Here is a 21,916-nt window from a genome sequence, read left to right on the forward strand (position 1 = left end):
TCTAAATGTTTGCCCAGAACGTTTTGATTTAGGTTAGTTTATAAAAGCACAATTATAAGCATAATGAGGCTGTAAAAGTGCACTGAGCTTTTTTTTATTGAAGGTAATATTGGATACAAACGTGTAAAACCATCAATAAAAGCGAGTGTAGCCTACCTGTTCGGCGTGATGACGTCACTTTTAATCTCTTCGACAGCCTCCCCTTGAGCCACTTGTTAGCAACCGCGAGTGGGGTAATAGTAATACTGATGCATTTTATGCTGTAGAATAAAACGTGAACGTTTCTTGAGCTTGTGTTCCTCACAGGCCTTATTTCAGCCAATGAAACGCAATCTCATTAGATATAAAACATGTTTTACTTCGGGATAATGGACAAGGGGATAATCTAGCGCTCGGAAAGCGTTCCACCCCTAGGGGCTGCCATTGCTAACCAAGCCATCGCCTGCTGTTAGCATCCCATTGACTCCCATTCATTTTTGAGTCACTTTGACAGTGAATAACTTTACATCCGAGACGTTTAAAGACTTAATTTGTCCATTGTTTATTTCTAAAGAAACACGACAATGCACAAAAGGCTCCGTTACCTTGTATCTTACACTATCGCCCCGCAGAAGCTGTTTTTGTAAAAATAGGCTAACGATTGCGTCATAACCAACGCGACTCTGTCGCACAGTTGAGAAATTACCGTATAGACCTGAGGAGACGCTCGCAGGCAATCTTTTACTGTCTATGAGACAGTCGGGGGGACGTGGAGACATAAAGTCTGATAAAGTCAAGGGAGAAGAATGGGGAGAAGCCCATAGTGAGCCAAAAGCAACGGGAGAAAATATTTAAACAATGTGATTCAGATTTCACTTTCCACAACTACTAGAAGACCTACAGCTGTCAGACAGGAGGCTCACGTCACATCTACGTCGTCAAGCTCAGTCTGAGTCTGCGCAGTTCGCTCAGCCATCAGGAAGTGAGTGCTCCTAGGTTGACTTCATTCTTTCGCCGTTGACGTCAATGGGAACGCTCGGTCCATTTCTTTTACTGTCTATGATAATGGAACCAGAAGTAGTAGTACAATGCTTCTGTGTTTTGGTGTTTTGGCCTACAAAGTCAAGTCATACCGGCACCACTCTTCATTTTATGTAGAAAAAGAAACACATTTCTTAATACATTTTATTTTCTACAGAAGAAAGTAAGTCATAGGTTTGGAGCTACATGAGGGTGAGTAACATTTTTCATTTTTTTACTAAACTATCCATTTAAGGTATGTGGTTTGTTGGCGAAAATATGACGGGAAAAAACACTGCAAGATGCTAACAATACGCACTAACAATATTTCTGAAGAAGATATCGCAAGAAAATCTACCAAGTATATTAGTTTCTGTTGATTAGCTTCTGCTTGATAACATGCTAAACTTCCTGGTTAATTAACTAACTAAAACGATTTTGTACGAGATTCAGATAGACATATGTACTGTACACATAACCTAAACGTAATATTCTTGTGCCTCTTGTGAAAATGAAGCAAACCTACAAGTGAATTTTAAAAAGCGTGCTAAGTCAGGTGATGATCGTGTTAAAGTCACTTTGTGAATACGCTCTACTACATAAATGTGCTAAAACAACATAAATTCACAACAATACTGTTCTAGTTCAGTCCTAATGTTAGTTTTTCTTTTTGGTTGAATGACTATTATTTATAAGTTGATGCAAATGTTTAGTTTAGTTTCTAACTTTGTCTAAAATATTACATTTGGGAAAAAAACTATTTGAACAATTTGGATTTAAACTCACTAAAAAAGAGACATCTATACAAAAAAAAAATTATATATCACTTTTCTTCAGGAAAATAAAATTCTGCTTTTAAAAGTGGCAATTTGAAAGGGAAACATTGTTTTGTTAGCTTTGTAAAACGAAATCCTCATTTTCTTTGGTTCATTGGCTAGGATGCGTGAGACCGGGTTAGCGATTCATGTTGTGTGAAACACGATCACTTTATCTCTAATGTTAAGCAATATTTTGGCTATGTGATATGCTGCTTTTGTCAGCCAGGTTAATTAATTGGTTCTGGCTCTCACGCCCCTCTGCGTCATCATAACATGTCGTTTGTATTCAAGATATTGTCCTTTCAATATAACGCCTATCAAGATGAAACACATTTTTCCCCTCTAAGGGATTAAAATAAATGGACATTTTTATAGACACTCAACTCCCCAAATGCTTTGCCTTTATAAAGTACAAAAGAAAGGATTGTTTTTATCAAGGTGAAATTTTATATGCCAGCCATTTGTGTGAGCGACTCAACACCACGTGAGTGCGCTTTGGGAGGCGTCTCAATAGCGGCCCTTTGTGACACCCAGGGCTCAAGTGTCTGCTGTTGGCTCATGGGATGATGCGATTTCTCCGAGACCTCCTTGATCGGTGCCGCCCACACAGTCCGGCCTACCTCCACAGGTCATTGTTCACCTGTGTTTAGTTCTTTTTTTAACCCTCTTCTCGGTTTCAGTGTTAAACACAGAGACTCATCATTATTCATGTCTGGGCCTCCTGTGCTTACCTTGACCTTGCCCAACAGCTCCCCATGCGTGACCCCATCATGAATATTTTCGGATGAATCAGATCGAGGCCTAAGTCGAGTACAGGTCTAGCACAAATCTGGCAGGACTTCAAATACATATGCTTTTGTTTTGAAGATAAAAATTGTAAATTTAATGCAAAAACTTGTAGAGCCATGGGTACCTGCTTGTCAATGTCTTCTTGACAGAATACTTGTCGTGTTGGTTGACCAAAGGGAAATTAAAATGTGGTTTAGACACATTACCTGACTCTTCATTGCCTTCTGTTCTAACTTTTGATAAAGCGTCTTGGATAATGACCATACATAACTTATATTGTACATATTGGTCATATTCGGAAGTGAAAGGAACCCTGGGTAATGTGGTTAACATAAACCACATCCACCAATTATGCTGATGAGTGTGTGGGTGGTTGGGTAAACAAACTATAAAGTCATTTGAAGGGATAGTTCAGCCAAAAATGATTATTCTGTCATAATTTATTTATCTTCATGTTGTTCCAAATCTGTGACTTTCTTTTTACTGCAAAGAAAAAATATATTTTTAGGTCCACCACACAATGAAAGTCAATGGAGTCCAAAACAACATTGTGTGGATAAAATTATCAATATTCTAGGGTGAAAGAAAGTCTTACAGCTTTAGATTAACATGAGGAGGATTTTTTGGGGGGGGTGAACTATCCCTTTAAAGGTAATAAGAGGAGCCATTTTGAGAAATGAAAGGACTGATGCCAACATTGAAGCGATTAATATTTCATTGTTGCGTGAGGGTGTGAATTGAAAGGATCTAAGAAATGCCAGAAACATTATTTGTTAAGAAGCTGTCCAAACATACTTTTAGTCTAGTGGCCACATTTTTTACAAGATGACTCATTGATAGTATATCTCGCTTGAGCAAACAGAAGGATTGATTTCCTCGAATGATTGAGAACACACTTATCTGACTGGTGATTCATCTCCATTCCTGTTTCCTGATGTAGCTCTAGCTGCCCTATCCAAACTTTTCAAAGAAATACTACGGTTATAAAGTTGACAATTTACACTTGAACTTTGTGTGTTTTCTGGAATTATGTTGTCATTAGTGTCATGCAACCCGACTTTTGTATGTGCTTAAACCGGAAAAGATCACCTGACCAACATTCAAAACATGCAACCATAGTTTGTTTTTACACAGTTTGAGGTGTGTAAATATTAAATGAGTGATGTCATCACAATAGACTGGCATGTTGTTGATGAAACAGAAAAAAACAGCATGTTAGCACAATTAGAATTAGCAAATACAGCTCTAATATTTGTGTAACTACACAACCCATTGAATGGTATATGTGTACTTGTGTGTAACAGGACATTAGTAACGACACTTTTTTCACTTCAGTAAGTACACATGTACCAAGAATTAACACCAATATGTATCGACACAAGCTTTTCCACTTCCACATGCAGTCTTCTGCAGTTAACAGTCAATGCTGCAGTTAACAGTTTGGAATACACTGGATCTTTATGGAAACCATGATGTGCATACCATGTATTTTATTTATGACTTGAAAGACTAATGTTGAATTAAAACTAAACTTTCACTTTGTGATACCAGTGTACTTATATGGTAACTCCCCAGAAACTGTCATCTCAATATAAAGTGTAAAACGGTCACAACTTATTGTGTAATGTGCAAAACCTAAACCTCCGTGCAACATTGTGTAACCCAAAAAGTTTTAATCAAATTGAAAATAAAGTTTATTTAATCATTTGTTTACAAATATAAAATTTGCGAATAAGGCAGTTTTAATAACAACATTTTTTCTTCTCCAATTAATTGAAACGGGGTCTGCAATAAAAACTTGTTTACATGACATACATTATATGGCCGAAAGCATTGGGACACCCCTATCATTGAATTAAGGCATTCAATTCCATGGCCACAAGTGCATAAAATCAATCACCTAGGCATGCAGACGCTTCTACAGACATTTGTGAAAGAATGGGTCGGGAGCACAGTGAAAGCGTGGTAACGTGATAGGCTGCCACCTGTGCAATAAGTCCATTCAAGAATTTTCACAATTAAATATTCCACGGTCAGCTGTTATATACTGCCACATAAAATCACAGAGCGGGATCAGCGCATGCTGAGGCACACAGTGCGCAAAATTCGCCAACATTCAGGGATTGGGCTTGGCCACTTATAGTTCCAGTGACAGTAACTCTTTATGCTTCAGCATACCAAGACATTTTGGACAATTTCATGCTTCCGACTTTGTGGGAACAGTTTGGGGATGGTCCCTTCCTAATCAATTTGTCTTAGATGTCGACCCTGGAAAAACCTTACAGGAAAATAATTTGTCGTTCCATAAAGTTCCAGTGTATTCCAAACTGGTAACTGCAGAATTGAAGACTGCACATGAAAGTGGAAAAACAGGTTACTGAAGTGAAAAAGTGTTGCCAATGTCTGGTTATACATTTGTAGTACTTACACACACCATTCAGTGGGTTATTACTTGTGTAGTTACACAAATATCAGAGCTGTACATACTATGCATCCATGTGTTACACTTTGGTTACATACTACATACAGATCTAGTCACCATGTAAGTTCACAGGTATTAGGGCCACTTATAAGTGGGAGGGACCCAATAATTTATTCCTCTGAAGGAATAAGTACATTTTATAATGTTAACACAACTATGTTTACAGGCAGACTAGTAGAAATTGCAAACTAACTGTCAAAAGAGGCCAGCCAATCAGATCAGAGCTAGTGGTTTAGGTAAGTAGTAATCATTAAGTTGCAACCTTAAATTTGACTGCTTTTAAAATTTTCTTTATAGCATCAGCTCATTTGCCTCAGAGTACAGGTCAACAGTTAATGTAAGAGTGAAACAGAGTCATAATGCAAGATAAACTTTCTGTTCAAGAAGGACACCTGATCCCTTGCTTCCTATACTACAACCTGACTCCCCAGCAGCTCACGTTCAGAAAACACCTTCCCCATGAAATTTTCAGCACTGCCTGTTTGTACCACAGTCTGTAATGCCCATTGACTAGTGAATGATGATGATGATAACCTTACCTGCCCTTTGTCAGTGGAACGCCATTGTAATTCATAAGCAGCGGAACCATGAGGTGAGCTCAACCTCTTGTAAGTAACAGTTCATCCAAAAATAACATTTCTGTCATTATTTATCTCCTTTTTTTAATGTTGTTCCAAATCCGTAAAACTTAACTTCTTCTGTGGATTCCAAAAAACAGACCACTGGGGTCACCATTCACTTTCGTTTTATAGAATTTAGTTAAAATTGTGAATTGTTATGTTTCATCAGGGCGCAGAAATAGAGTACACTGAGTATCATCAGCGTAACAGTGAAAAATAACGGCATGCTTCCTAATGATATCCTCCAATGGTAGGGAACGGTCCAAGTACTGAGCCCTGCGGTACTCCATACTGAAGTTGTTATTGATATGACACCTCTTTCATTTACTGCTTTTGATCAGATAACGGTCAGATAAGTAAAAATGACGCGACAGTTTGCATCAATTTATTTGAGTTATAACAACTTTGAGTGAATTTAAATTCAACCAACAAGCTACATTGAGTTAGAGGAACTTAATAATTTGCTACATAAACACAAGTTTTTTTTTTTTTTTTTAAAGGTGCACTATGCAACTTTCTGTCCACTGGAGGGCGCCCATTCTAAACAAAGGCGTAGTTTGATGAGGCCAAATGTGTGAGCGCAGTATCTTGGGACATGTGGTCTTCACCTCACAGCCGGTGGAAAATAGGACTCGGGCAGAAATCATGTTCATGGATGCGGTTATTAACGTTACTGTAGTGTAAAGCAGAGCAGGGCCGAGTATTGTGGAGCTGAGAACGGCCGCTGGTGCGATTGTTATACAAACGCACGGCTCGCGAGTACTGGGACTTTTATTATGACGGGACGGGACACAATCGCCGGACACCTGCACTTCCGCTTTTTCCGGTCATGAGTATTAGGTATCATATTAGATACATTTAAGTGTGTTTAAAATGATGTTATGACGTTACTCTGTGCTTTCGCTTGGCGCTGCTGTGACATGTTCACACTGCTAAGAGAAAAGCGCTTCTGCAGAATAAAACTGAGGGTAACGCAGATTTAGGTAAAATAGCAATTTTCTCACAATTTACGAATAGTTAGAAACTTTTGGAATATTGTAAGTACTCAACTGAACAAAATATATAACACTGGCTAAGTGGTTTTTGGATATTTTACTGCAAAAATACTACATAGTGCACCTTTATGTTGATTACTCAAAAGAATGTACGTCTCTCCAACTACCAGAGTTGTAGCGCTTGAACCAATTCATTTAATCTATTTCAGTTCAAATCAACAGCTATCATAGCACATGCATATTTAACATGTATATTTAATGAAAAAGTAAGCTATTACATGTCACCGGCATTAGCGCAGTGATTGCTTTTAGTGTCAAGGTAGTGTTTACCTTTATGTACATATATTGCCAAAAGTATCGGGACATCCCTCCAAATCATCGATTTCAGGTGTTCCCATCACTTCCATGGCCACAGGTGTAAAAAATCATCAGATGCAGTGGTGTAAAGCACGCTGCCACTGAACTCTCGAGCAGTGGAGATGTGTTCTCTGGAGTGACGGCCATCTCGTCCAACATCAGTGCCTGACCTCACAACTGTGCTTCTAGAAGAATGGTCAACATTCTTGTGGAAAGCCTTCCCAGAGGAGTTGAAGTTGTTATAGTTGCAGAGGGTGGGCCAACTCTATATTAAACCCTACGGATTAAGAATGGGATGCCATTAAAGTTCATGTGCATGTAAAAGCAGGCATCCCAAAACTTTTATGAAAAACTTGGAAAAGGTTTAGTTAAATCAATAAATTAGTATTTTTGGTCATTGGTTACATGTTACATTTACTTACCAAAGTAATAAATTATGCATAATTGCAGCTAACCCTTAACCTACACTGTAAATAAAATAAAAATAACCCGGTTGCCTTGCAATTTTGAGTTCATTAAAATATTTTTTTTAGTTAATACAAAAGACAACCTTTATTCAAATAAATGATTTTGTAAGCATATTGGGTAATTGTGTGTTTTATTTGTGATGACACAGTGAAACATGCCAAACTGTGCTACTTTCATGATTTTTTACATTCTTTATATGGTTCAGATGCAATAATATTTTGAGTTTCCATTTATTAAACTAATTTCCTTTATTGTATCAACTCATTTTTTTTAATTATTTCAATAAACTAAATTTTAAGGCAACCAGGTTACTTACTTTTTTAAGTAAAACCAACAATATATTTTTTTACAGTGTAATCCTATAGTAAGCACATGTTGTTAATTAATATTACTCAGTACTTAAATATATAATTACACAGTAACAATGACCCCTTAAAATAAAGAGTAACCAAATGTTTAACTTGCAACCATGCATTTATTTAAGTTATGGTAACTGGTCCCCTGAATTAATGCAGCACTAATATCCAGTAACACCAATGGAGAGATACAATCACGATCAGATGACAAGAGCAAATAATTTGTAACTAATGAGTGCAGTCTCAGTACTATGATATGGTCTAAATCCAGACAGATACAATTTCTCTTTAAAAAGAAACATAGTTATGAACATAGAAGCAGCTTAAGCTTCCTACAATACATTCCTACTTTTCTTTTCCACACGGAAGAACAAGTTATATGGACTTCACCTTTTAATATTTACTTTATTTTGTGTTGTTCTATGTTAAATCTAAATTGTAATTTAGATTTAAAATGCATTTTTATCTATTATCTAAAATGCAAGATTTCTATTTTATGCAATATTTACATGTTTTTTTTGTGCGTATAGCATTTTAATTTGTTTAAAGTAATTTTAAGTTTATTTCTTAAGTTTGTATTTCTGTTATCTAAATAATAGTTAAAAAGTTATTTTATGTGGTGAAGTGGTAGCATTGATATTGTGTTGTTCATAAAAGACGATGCAAAAATGTTAAAAATAGCATGCATTACAAATATAACACTCTTTGTTATGTCTTTTCTTCTTAGGATGCAGTTTTTCATTTTTTACATTATTATTTTTTCAGTGTATATCGAATCATTTGTTTGGAATATACAAATATACAAATACACATTGTTTCAACTTAAGTATTCGTGCTGTCTTAAAGTTTTTAGTTTAGTCAACTTGAAATGTAAAGTGGTACTAAGTGACAGCGTTGATATTTGAGTTGACTAAACTTAATTTTAAGGCAACACAAACACCTACTTTGTAAGTTGAAATGACACTTTTTAATTCACAAACATTTCTGATGCTCTAAAACAGCAAATCTGTAATTTCCACTTTGTTAGAATATTTTTGTGTCTTTCAATCAGTCATAATATGCAAATGATTTGTTTAAGTGGCAAAAATATCCCAGCAAACATTTCAAAATACATTTCCTGGAAACGTCTAAGCATAGTTTATCTTACTTTGTGCAAGTAATCTGAACTTACTTTGTGCAAGTAATCTGAAGTTGAGATAATGATTATTTGTGCTCAATCACGTGAATGTCGCTCAACTTTTAAAATCATAGGTGTTTTTTATTATTGAAAGGTAAAAAGGAAATTCACAATGTTGTCACACATGCTGTGTACAATGTAGCAGTTTTAGTTTCAGACCGGTAATGCACACCGGTACCCAAGTTTCCATCACACCCTTTTTGAGAGAGAAGGAACCGTGGGCCCCCTGTCCCACACAGAAACAAACAAACAGATGAATAAATAAACAAACAAATAGCTGTGTCGTATTTCCACCCTGATGAGGACTTTCCGCTGGTTTAATTACAGACAGAAGTACACAAAACTGTTTGACCCTACTGGAATTTCATAGATTTCACTATATTAACTATGAGTTAAATGAGTGCAAAAAAAAAAAAAACTTGTGTCATTATGAATTGTAAGATGTAGAGTTCCAGCACTCAGGCCACCTAAAGATCTGCTTGACTTCTTCCCATTAAAACCAGATTTGTTGCATGTTAAATCCTCCCAACAAAAGAATCCAACGAGATTGTAGAACATGATGTCTCGGTCCCTCACGTTAAGTCTTCTCTGTAGAGTGAGGTCTGGCTCCATTTCCTCAATTTTTAAACTCCCACAGGGCTGAAGTTGTTGGGAGGTTTTGGAGATGCTGGACGCTTAACTCACTCTTTTGATATTGTTACTACGTCTACGTCGAAAACAGGCAGGTAAGCACCGCTTCTCTGATTTGATTGTAGGTGAGCTGGGAGGAGAAGCCTGTTTTCTGTCAAACAGAAACATAGAAGGTAAATATTAAATATATCATGATCAATCGATTCATACATTTTATTTCATACAACAGTTTCTGATGACAACAAACAGCACAAGGACTGTCACTCGCTTGTCTTTGTTTGTTCTGCCAGTAGGTGGCGACAGGTGTTTGAATCATTAATTCGTTCAAAACGCTGGCTGCATCCGTAATCACATATTTCCCTCTTTATTTTTGGGCGAAAAACATTAGGCTTTGTGACAAAAGAAGTACTTCATAGTACTCATGAAAGAATAAGCTAAATTACCTGGATGACCTACTACTGGCGAGATTCTGAAGTGTGCATACGATGGACACTTCACTGAGGTCACGGGAGAGGATTCGTGAATGGCAGCGAAGCGATGCAACTGACTATAGGTCACATGACAGTGACAACATGATGAATGTTGTTAGTATGTGCGGATCTGTATTATACTATATAGAACACTTTTTTAGCTGTTGCAAAGTAATTACTTATTTTAAATTTAAAAAGTACCCACTAAAGGGAATATGCAATTTCAGATGCAGCCAAAATTTGTTCAAAACACGTCTTTATGAACAAGTCACTGAATCATTTACTCAACTGATTCATTAGCTGCTGAACTATGATTTATTCAGGAGCTTGACATGTCTGAATCACACAATTAGCGATTAGTTCACAATGAACATTTTGTTCCGCAATTCATTCCTCTGAATTGTGTTGCTCAGAAATGCACAATGGACCTACAGTGGCTTTGTTTGGAATTAATTCACAAGTGAATTAAAAACTGACTGGCAAATTATATAGCAAATTAATTGTAAAGTTCCAAGAGTAAATAATAATACTCCTATATATAATAATTATTTTTAAGTAATAATTTTTTATTACTATATAATACATATTTTTTAAGGACGCAGCAAGCATCAATTCAATGATATATATTATTCAATTATTCAAATATATAAGGATTATTTAATTTGATGGAGTTTTACTATTAATTAAATTGCGTTAAAAGGTTAAAAACCTCTAATCATCAATTTTCTTTCTTGCAAAAATGGACATAATTATATTTATATTCCATGAAATTAAAATTAAAAACCCCTTATGTATTTTTTAATTGAATAATTGATTCAAGATTCAGATCAGCTATTCAATTAAAATATGTAAGGAATATTCAGTTATATTTGATGGAATTTTACTATTAATTAAACAGTAAATATTTTAAAAAGACTTAATTTCTTTGAGTGCAATACAAATCTTTATCTTGCAAAAGTGACATAATTAAATGTATTGACATTATTATTTTTTTACATTATTTAATTGAATAACCTTAATTAAATAATTGATTAAGGATTGTTCAATTAGTCGATTAAAATACATGTTTTGCTATTAATTAAATTTCATAAATCTTAAAAAAAAAAAACTTTTTTGAGTGAAATAAAAAAAATCCTCTCTTATTTTTCTTTCTGCTAATTATTTTTGCACATATTTCTATTATATTTATTTATTTATGTATAATAATTGTTGAAATGTAGTCACCAATTATTCATACATTTTCTGCTAAACAATTTTTTGTGTGTTCCACAGATGAAGCAATGTGATGTGGAACTACACGTGACGTGTGATAGAATTGAGATATTTGAACTATTCTTTTAAGTGAGCCTGATATGATGAGTGTGTGGTAGGGCTCACCTGGCGGCTGCAGCGGCAGCTGCTGCTTCTTTATTGCGCAGCTGCCGCATTATACGCAACATACGACAAATCTGACGCAGTGTCATCTCCGGAGCGTGGCAGGCCAGACGTGGGCGAGGGGCCCCTCTAGGCCCTCTGTAACTGAACAGGGACATGTAAACGCCACCGGCCCCCCTCCCAAAGAGCTGAACGCTGCTGCTGCCATAGCAGGATGCACACTGAAAGAACAAGAACAAAAATATAGCATGAGATCCGGATTTGGAGATGTTTATGAATTAACCAGTTGATAGCAAATCTTTCGCCAGTCTACTGGTTTCAAACCAAGAACACGATTAATTAACTACATCTTAAGAAACCAAAGCCCTCTCACACACACAGACTCCATACAACAAGCTTAAAGACAAACAGATTCTTTTACTTGACACCTGATCGGCCCAGAGCACAGACATGATACATCCACACCAATAGTGCTGACAGAACATGACCCATCTAGAACAAAGAAAGCTCAAACTATCTAAACTGAGAATAAGATTCATCATGTTAAGTGATCCAAGGCATGTCTTTTATTTCACTATAGTATCACCATGCACCACAGACACTATTGTATTAAATAGCAATCTATTTTTAAATTCTCAACCTCTTCTAACCTCTTCATGAACAGTCTTCTGCGTCTAACATGAAAAACGTACCTCCTAAATATTACCAAAATAATAAAGAAAAAAATTGGCAAATAAAATAAACATAATTTAAAAATAAAGCAGCATGAGCCCTACATTTCTCCTCTATCTGGACCATCTGTTATTGAAGTCCAACCATGTGTGAAGTCATCTTCAGTTTTTAAAAGTGAATAATCAACTCAAAAAAAGAGCATTCTTATCCTCCAAATACTCACCGGTACAACTGTTGCCATGGTAACCAACTCAGATCAGGTCGTCCTTGGGGATGCTGCAGAATTATGCAAAAAATTTTGCATGCTTTGACTGAGCATAGAACTCTTATACTTGTTGTCTTCCCAGGTGCCACGAGATGTAACCAATCACAGGGGCCCCTGCGGTCCAGTTCCGCCCTCTGAACCTGACATCACCAAGTGATGTCACTCCGCCGCTGCCTTGAACTGGACACAACAATGGGCAGAGGGTGTCTCGCGTTTCAGGACCTCGGCAGCGGTGACATGCAGTTAATTATCACGCTACCTTTTGTCTCTGGTAGGTAAATTTAGAATCCCATAGGAGGGAACAAAGAACCTTTCTAAGAACAATGAGTGCTGTGAATTGGTCGACGTGCTCCTGGAGAGAAGCTTTGTGTAGCCTACAAACATAAATGAAGGCAACTCATGATTTACTGACAATAAAGCTGCTATTGAATGACAGTGGGTCATGGATTACATTTTTGTTAATTAGTGTTTATCTCAGTGGAATTAAAACATTATTATCAAGCTTAATGAATAAATGCCATTCATCATTGCAGTTTATAGCATCTTTCATACATACAATACAGTGCTTCATATGTCAAAAATGTTAAATTGAAAACTTTCACAGGGGTGATGAATTGAGAAATCAACTTTCCCTTGAGCTTTTGCTATTTAAAAGGTCATGGTAATATAAGAATATCCTGTAAGTTTCAGAGCTGAAAACTTCCTTGTTAGTCAAAGAAAAGCTTTTATAAACACCAGGCCTAGAAAACAATCGTGTGCACATCTATACGTCATTGCGCGTTGAAACACGCCTCTACAGAATAATAAGCATCAGTAGCCCCGCCCACCGACTCGTAGAGCTGATCAGATCTGAAAGTGAAATCTGAATCATGTTGTTTAAGGCTGCATTTACACTGCAGGTCTTGATGCACAATTCCGATTTGGTGACTATATCCGATTTTTTATGACGACCTGCTTACATCATCTTTTCAAAAGTGACCCGTATCCGATATTTGCATTTACACTGTACACAAAACAGCCCAAGACGTTCTTAACCGTTGAAAGGAAGTAAAACAGCGCGATATGCAATGGATGCAGACAAAATAGTAGCACAATGTTTTGCTGTCTGCACTATTCCACACATCTTTAAAGTCGGCAAAACATTTCTCTCTTAAGGCGTAGAAAAAGAGGTGAGCCCTTGACGGGGTTGCCAGGTTTTCACAACAAAACCCGTCCAATTGCAACTCAAAACTGTGTTAAAGTAGCCCAGTTCCGCATGAAAACCGCAGACTTGGCAACACTGGATCGCAGTTTGTGTCCACCTGAGTTGACGTCATTCGCCATACGACTCGCATTTACAGGGGAATATCCGATTTGACCGCTTACATGGCAGACGCTAATGCACGCATCCGAATCATATCGGATTTATATGAGTGAGGCCTGAATCCGATCTGAGGATATTGGAATTCATCCGTTTTTTTTACTGCTTACACGTTCACATGTCATATCTGATCTGTGCCACATGAGAGGAAAAATCGGAATTGGGTCACTTGAGCCATGCAGTGTAAATGGGGCCTAAATGTTTTGTCCCATTGCTTTTGGCTCATTGTCGGCTTCTCCCCATTCTTCTCCCTTGACTTTATCTGACTTTATGTCTCCACGTCCCCCGACTGTCTGATAGACAGTAAAAGATTGCCTGCGAGCGTCTCCTCCTTTCCCATATGTTTATGCCATTTTTATTTGAATTCCATGTATTTGCTTTTTTGACCACGTTTTGATCTGTGTGTAATCTAATTCATTCATTCATTCATTCATTCATTCATTCATTCATTCATTCATTCATTCATTCATTCATTCATTCATTCATTCATTCATTCATTCATTCATATAGCACCATACAGTGTAAAGAATCACACTATAAGCAGCTGAACCTAAACTTTCCAATAGGGTCAAAAAACCTGTAAATTTCACAATTGAAAAGGAGACAAGCTCAGAACATTTTAAAGTATCTTCTGAAGATCCTTCATTTAGCTTTTAATTAATGTACATCTGCTTTTACCTTTGTATTTAATTTACCATGTCATTTACCTAATTTATTTGTTTTCCTATTTCGCAAGTTCTCCCACTTGGAAATCCTGGAGTGGTCTGAAATTGTCATCGTATGTCAATTGTCCACTGTGAGAGACATAATCTTAAAAAAAAAAAAATTCAGAAATCATAATATATGATTTTTTAACAATTTATTTGTATGATACAGCTGCAAATAAATATTTGAACACCTGTCTATCAGCTAGAATTCTGTTAGTCTGCCTTAAAATGTCCTAAAAAAACCCACTCCTTATTATCCTAAATTAGATGCACCTGTTTAGTAGCATCATGCGTTGGGGGTGTTTTTCTGCACATGGGACAGGGCAAATGCACTGTATTAAGGAGAGGATGACCGGGGCCATGTATTGCGAGATTTTGGGGAACAACCTCCTTCCCTCAGTTAGAGCATTGAAGCTGGGTCGAGGCTGGGTCTTCCAACATGACAATGACCCGAAACACACAGCCAGGATAACCAAGGAGTGGCTCTGTTAGAAGCATATCAAGGTTCTGGCGTGGCCTAGCCAGTCTCCAGACCTAAACCCACAGAGCTCAAACTCTGTGTTTCTCAGTGACAGGCCAGAAACCTGACTGATCTAGAGAAGATCTGTGTGGAGGAGTGGGCCAAAATCCCTCCTGCAGTGTGTGAAAATCTGGTGAAAAACTACAGGAAATGTTTGACCTCTGTAATTGCAAACAAAGGCTACTGTACCAAATATTAACATTGATTTTCTCAGGTTTTCAAATACTTATTTGCAGCTGAATCATACAAATAAATAGTTTTAAAAAATCATTCATTGTGATTTCTGGATTTTCTTTTAAAGATTATGCCTCTCACAGTGGACATGCACCTACAATGACAATTTCAGACCTCCATGATTTCTAAGTGGGAGAACTTGATAGCAGGGTGTTCAAACACTTATTTTCCTCACTGTATATATATATATATATATATATATATATATATATATATATATATATATATATATATATATATATATATATATATATATATATATGTAACATGCCCCTCGATGCAAGGATGAGACTTTTACTGATAGTTTTATGATGTTTATTCCTTTGAGAACTCTTATCACTCATCATATCACCAACGTAAGAGCTGAAACATATACAAACATGTAACGGATCAGTTTACACGGTGCTGTCTTACATTTGTGCAAAACGAACATATTAACAGACAAAATGCTCAGATATCAGCATAGTATACCATACCTTTTGCCTCTTCAGAGGGGCTGTTAAGTATCTTGACAAAGTTACTACCGGTTTAGGATATGCTACATACTATTGAAACAACGGCGCTAGCCAGCGCGTGTGCCTCTTCAAGCAAAACAAAGCGCGAAGCCTACAACCGGAAGTTAACCATTTCTGTACAAAGAATTTCAAAATAAAAGAATCACATTTTTTCAGAAACAAAATATACTTATGGTTATTTACACTCCCACCAAATTATGAGTAAATGTTATATCAGGATAACAACAACGAAGAATTTTCAACAGCACATAACCATTTCTCTTAGTTAGTTTAAGAACTTTCTAATATCAAAATTAGCTTTTGCACAGGTCGCTCTACAGTAGAAAGTTTATTGCAGCGTTGACCTTTGTTATTCAGTCTCCTGTCTCCAAAGGAGATTTTTGCTCTTCTCACGAGTCCGTCCTTGCCACCAACAGTCTCCAGGACTCTGGCAAGTTTCCATTCACCTCTGGGTGACAGTTCATCAATGTCCAACACAATATCACCTTCTCTTAGATTTCTTTTTGGTGAGTGCCAGCGCTGTCTAGCAATGATGTTGTGCAGATATTCACGCCTCCACCTGCACCAGAACTGCTCGGTTAAGAACTGCACACGACGCCATCTCCTTGCTCCATAAAGGTCTTCCTTTGGGAAGGCACCAGGTGGGGGCAGTGTTGTGCTGGATTTCATGTGGAGCAGGTGGTTAGGGGTAAGTGGTTCCAAGCTGTCAGGGTTGTTCAGATTATCTACAGTCAGTGGGCGACTGTTAACTATGGCCATAGCTTCATAGAATAAAGTCCTTAGTGAAGCATCATTCAGTCTCCCATGCGCAAGTGACAGAGTAGTGGTCAATACACTTCTGACAGTCCTTATCTGGCGTTCCCACACTCCTCCTGCGTGACTGGAGTGAGGTGCATTCATCACAAAGTCGCATTGTTTTTGGGACAGATAAGTACTCAGTCTTTTGGTGTCAAGTTCGCTTAGAGCGGTTTTAAACTCATTCTTAGCGCCAACAAAGTTTGTTCCCTGATCGCATTGGATTTGGCGAATTGTACCTCTGATAGCAATGAAACACCTTAATGCATTAATGAATGTGTCAGTGGACAGATCCTCTAAAAGCTCAATATGAATGGCGCGGCAGCAAAAGCAAGTGAACAAAAGTCCATACCTTTTATGTTGCTTTCGGCCTTCGGTAGTTACAAAAGGGCCAAAACAGTCCATCCCGCAGTATGTAAAGGGTGGAGAGGGCTCTAACCGTTCTGCAGGTAGGTCACTCATTCTCTGGCCCTCTGGAGCCTTGCGGAGTCTGCGACATATGACACATTGGCGGATGAAAGAAGCAACGGTCCTGCTCATCCCTGGGATCCAGTAGCCACTGGATCTGATTTCGTTTATGGTGAAACCTTTTCCTTGGTGTTTTACTTTGTCGTGACAGTGATCTATTATGAGTTTGGTCACATGATGTTCCTTCGGAATCACAATAGGGTGTTTGAAAGAGTCTTTGATGGATGAAAGTCTCCCTCCGACCTTGATGAGACCATCCGTGTCCCTGAAAATGTCTAAGTGGAACAGTTTGTTGTGATGTGGGAGCTGGTTGCCTTTGATTAACAGTTTTATCTCTTTTCCGTATGTTTGTTTTTGTACATCTTGAATGATGACCTTTGCCGCACTTTCTTGTTCCCTCACTGTAGCCGGCGCATTTGATTTGACTTTCTTGGCCCTTCTTATGAGACGCGCTACAGCTTTGACCGCGTTGGACCATGATGAGAACTTGGACAAACGTTCTGCAAGGCTGAAAGTCTCTGTAACTTTGGTTAACATGGCCTGTGTTTTTCTGACTTCTGGATCACCGAGAGACAATTCCAGCTCTGCACTTTGTGTAGTGGGCAGGTCTCTTTCCCAGAGAAAGGCGGGACCGGTGAACCAGTTAGATGAGAGTAGCTCGGTGACAGATTTACCCCTTGATGCACTATCGGCTGGGTTCTCTTCAGATGGCACATAAAACCATTGCTGAGGGCTTGTACTTTGGCGAATCTTTTGAACCCTATTCGCTACAAAAGTATGGAAACGACGTGCCTCATTATTCACATAGCCCAAAACTACCTTTGAATCCGTCCAGAAAAACTCTTTGATGTGTGCATAGCGGAGTTCATTTCTCAGCAAGTTACTAATTGAGACTGAAACTACAGCTGCAGCTAGCTCGAGTCTGGGGATTGTAGTGAGCTTGGTAGGAGAAACACGGGCTTTGGCTATTACCAATGAACAGTGAATCTCTTCTTTAACGTTTTTGGCTCTTAAATAGGTGCATTGTCCATAACCACTCATGCTCGCATCAGAAAAGTGGTGCAACTCTATTTCTCTAAGCTCTCCGAAACTATCGGGAAAGTAACAGCGAGTTATGTTCACCTTGTCTAAGTTGGCAAAGTCACGTTGCCAGCTCTCCCACCTTGGCCTTAGTGCTTCTGGCAGGGAGTCGTCCCAGTTGATACCTCGGTGACACATTTCCTGCAGAATCTTTTTCCCATGAAGCACATATGGCGCCAGGAATCCAAGGGGGTCGTAGATGGATGCAACAGTAGAAAGGATACCTCGACGTGTTGGTGGTTGGTCTTTTAAGGTGTTGTCAAATCTGAAACAGTCCCTTTCAACGTTCCATTGGATGCCTAAGGCCCTTTCTTGTGGCATGTCCTTGAATGTCAAGTCTTTTGTTTTTGTCTCTATTGCACATTCAGACGGAGGGATGCTTTGCAGAACAGCAGAGCTGTTTGAGATAAATTTGTGTAGACGGAGCCCTCCTTGCTTGCATATCTCTGTGGCCTCTTGTGCTAGCTGTATTGCCTTTTCTACGGTGTCTGTGCTTGTGACTCCATCGTCCACATAAAAGTCCTTCTCCATGAACTCAGATCCTGCAGGGTGTGTGTGACAGTGTTCTTTAGCCAAATACCTCAGACCGTAATTTGCACACCCTGGGGATGATGTCGCACCGAAAAGATGTACCTTCATTCTGTATACCCGTGGCTGTGTCTCTGTGTTGCCGTTTTTCCACCACAGAAAACTCAGGTAATCTCTGTCGCACCGCTGGACGTGAAACTGGTGGAACATCTTCTCTATATCGCACATTAAAGCGATAGGATGTTGTCTGAACCGAAGGAGGATGCCTGTTAGATTGTTAATCTGGTCTGGTCCTTGGAGAAGATGATCATTTAGACTTGTACCATTGTGTTTGGCTGAACAATCGAACACAACACGTAACTTAGTGGGCTTTTTGGGATGATATATCCCGTGATGGGGAATGTACCATCGTTCACCTTGTTTTCCTTCATTGTGTACTTCTTCGACATCACCCCTTTCTATAATGTCTTCCATGTAAGCTATATAGTCTCTTTTGTAGTTTTCGTCTTTGGTGAATTTTCGCTTTAATTGTTCGAGTCTGATTTCAGCAAGCTTTCGGTTGTTGGGTAAGTGTGGCCTTTGTCTGAATGGAAGAGGCATCTCACAGTGTCCTTGTTCATTTTTCCTTATTCCCTCCTTAAGCTTGTCCAAAAAGATGAGATCCTCTTGTGAGACAGTATTGTCACTTGCCTTTATGTCCTTAAAATCTGACTCTAGTGCATTAATCACGTCCATGGGAGTTACAGGGGGTAATTCCTTTATTGTGATTCTATGACACAAACTTGACTGAGTTTCACTGGACGCTGGTGCGGAGCCTCCGACGATACTCCACCCTAGGTCAGTGCGGATGGCATATGGCTCCTCACCTTCTCCTAGTAAAACTTGTCTTGGAGCTAACGTTCTGGGACAGTTAAATCCAATAAGGAGTCCAACATCACAACTCAGAAGAGGTGGTATCTTATCAGCGATTTCTGTCAGGTGGGGCCATTGATTTGCTGTGTCACTAGTGGGTATGTTGTCATAGTTAACTGGAATAAAGTCTTTGGTATATGAGGGGGGGAGGTCGATGTGAATGTCTGATTCGTAACCTCTCACACGCAATCCCGATACTCTGTGACTCTCAACAAAGGAGTGAACACCCAGCATGGTAGTTAGCTTTAACTTTACAGGGTGAGTGTCCGCTTGTAGCAGGTTGCTTAATTCTTCACAGACAAATGTGCTGTCACTCTGTGTATCTAATAGTGCGTAAACTAATTGCTCTTTAGACGGGCTCTGAACTGTAGACACCCATACAGGAACGATCATGGATGTGCTACTTGACTGACCCACCTTAGTGACGTTGAGAGCTGTGACTGCCGCGGTTTCATTTGGAGTGCTTGAAGCAGTACTTTCAGAGCTTTGAGGTCTTTCATATGCCTTGTAATTGTCATTGTGCAGACAGGTGGGATGCCTTCCTTTACAAATGTCACAGGTGTGACGATGGCGACAATCTTTGGCATTATGGCCCAACTTTAAGCATCCATAGCACAGTTTATTCTCTTTAACATAAGTGCGCTTCTCTTCTAAGGGCTGATCTGAAAAGTTAGAGCACCTTGACAACTGGTGGTTTTCATTTTTGCAAAACATGCAGGGTACCTTTAATTTTGTGTTGCTTGTCCTTGCCCTGTTGTTTTGTACCATGGCTTGCGTTGAGAAGACTTGTGTGGATCTGTTTGGTTTAAAGTCCTTTGTGGTCCTTTTCTCGTAGGATGAGCTGCATGAGTGAAGGGCAAATGAAGAAGTGACCGGGTTGCATGCGATTTCCGCTTCGACTGCCACAAATTGTGCGAAATCCTCAAAAGACGGAAAATCCTTGCCTTCCATGAGTGTAACTGTGACCTGACGATTCCAACGGGCTGCCAGCCAGTCAGGAACCTTCTGCAGCAACTTTCGATTTTCCTCACAGTCGCTGAGTATCTCTAGACCCTTTACGTACGGTGTGGCTTGGAGACATGCATTTAGAAAGTCTGAGAATGTCCTTAATCCTTCTGCGTCCTTTGAGCTTATTTTAGGCCATTTTGACAGTTTGTCTCTGAAAGCTCTTTGCACAATAAAAGGCGGTCCATAACGTTGGTCAAGCTTTTGCCACGCATCCCTGTATGCTTCATCATCACTGCGAAAGAATGTGCCTTCAAGACAATTTTGTGCTGGGCCTGTGACATACCTTTTGAGCAAGTGAAGTTTATCAGCAGGTGAGATTTCTTTGCAGTCCACAAGTGAAGAGAATGAAGCCCTCCATTCGATGTATTTAATTGGATCTCCGCTGAACACTGTGGGCATTGGCATTGGGATTCTGTTTATATTTATACTGTTTTGAATAGCTTGAGCTAACTGGGAAATGTCTGTGGGAGGAGCTTGAGTGACAATTTGAGGGTTTGGATTGTTCACTGTGCGATTTGACATATGGATAGACACATTGTTTCGTGGCAGGAATGGAGGTAAGCCACTAGAGGGCGCTGGTGCTGCATGAATAGATTGGTGGTCAGCAGAGAAAGGTACATCGCTTTGTTGTATTTGCTGATTGTCCATATCCATGTTAATTTCTCGGTCGTAGATCTCAAGTTTTGCGCGAGCAACTTGCATTTCCTTTTCTGCCTTCAGACGCTCAAGTTCAGATTCAATATCTTTCATTTTTTCCTTTTGTTTAATTTCTTCCTGCACAATTTTATATTCTGCTTCTTTTACAGCCAACTCCGCAGCCGCGTCAATCCTTTTGGCTGCGATGCTTGAAGTGTCAGACTGCTTACTGACACTAGACTGAGAGGCGGTACCATAGATGGAGCGGGCGTACTGTTGTGACAGTAGCTGATGAAGGCGCTGCCTTTCTCTATCTGCATCAAAATCACCGTCTATTGCTGTTATACGTTCATTAAGTATTTTCATAATGTCCTTAGTTACTGCTTCACAAGAGTCCATTTTGCGTCTGGTGTCAGGGGATGGCATAGTGCGCTCTCTTATCTCACTGTACACCTTCATCATGTTGCTCAATCCGTTTTCAATATCATCGGCCATTGCGCATAACTTGTGCTCTGATAAGTCAGTCTTTAGGCTTTCTCTGGATGTTCTAATTAGCCCTTTCCATTGTTCATAGAGACTTAACAGTTTTTTGTCCTTTTTAATTAATTCGTCTTTTTGGTAGGCTAGCATTTTCTCCGTCAGCACACTAGGCCGCTCTGAACGCCTAACGTCAGGTAATGA

The sequence above is a fragment of the Pseudorasbora parva genome, chromosome 25 (assembly GCF_024679245.1).
Source record: "Pseudorasbora parva isolate DD20220531a chromosome 25, ASM2467924v1, whole genome shotgun sequence".
In the NCBI taxonomy this organism is placed as follows: Eukaryota; Metazoa; Chordata; class Actinopteri; order Cypriniformes; family Gobionidae; genus Pseudorasbora; species Pseudorasbora parva.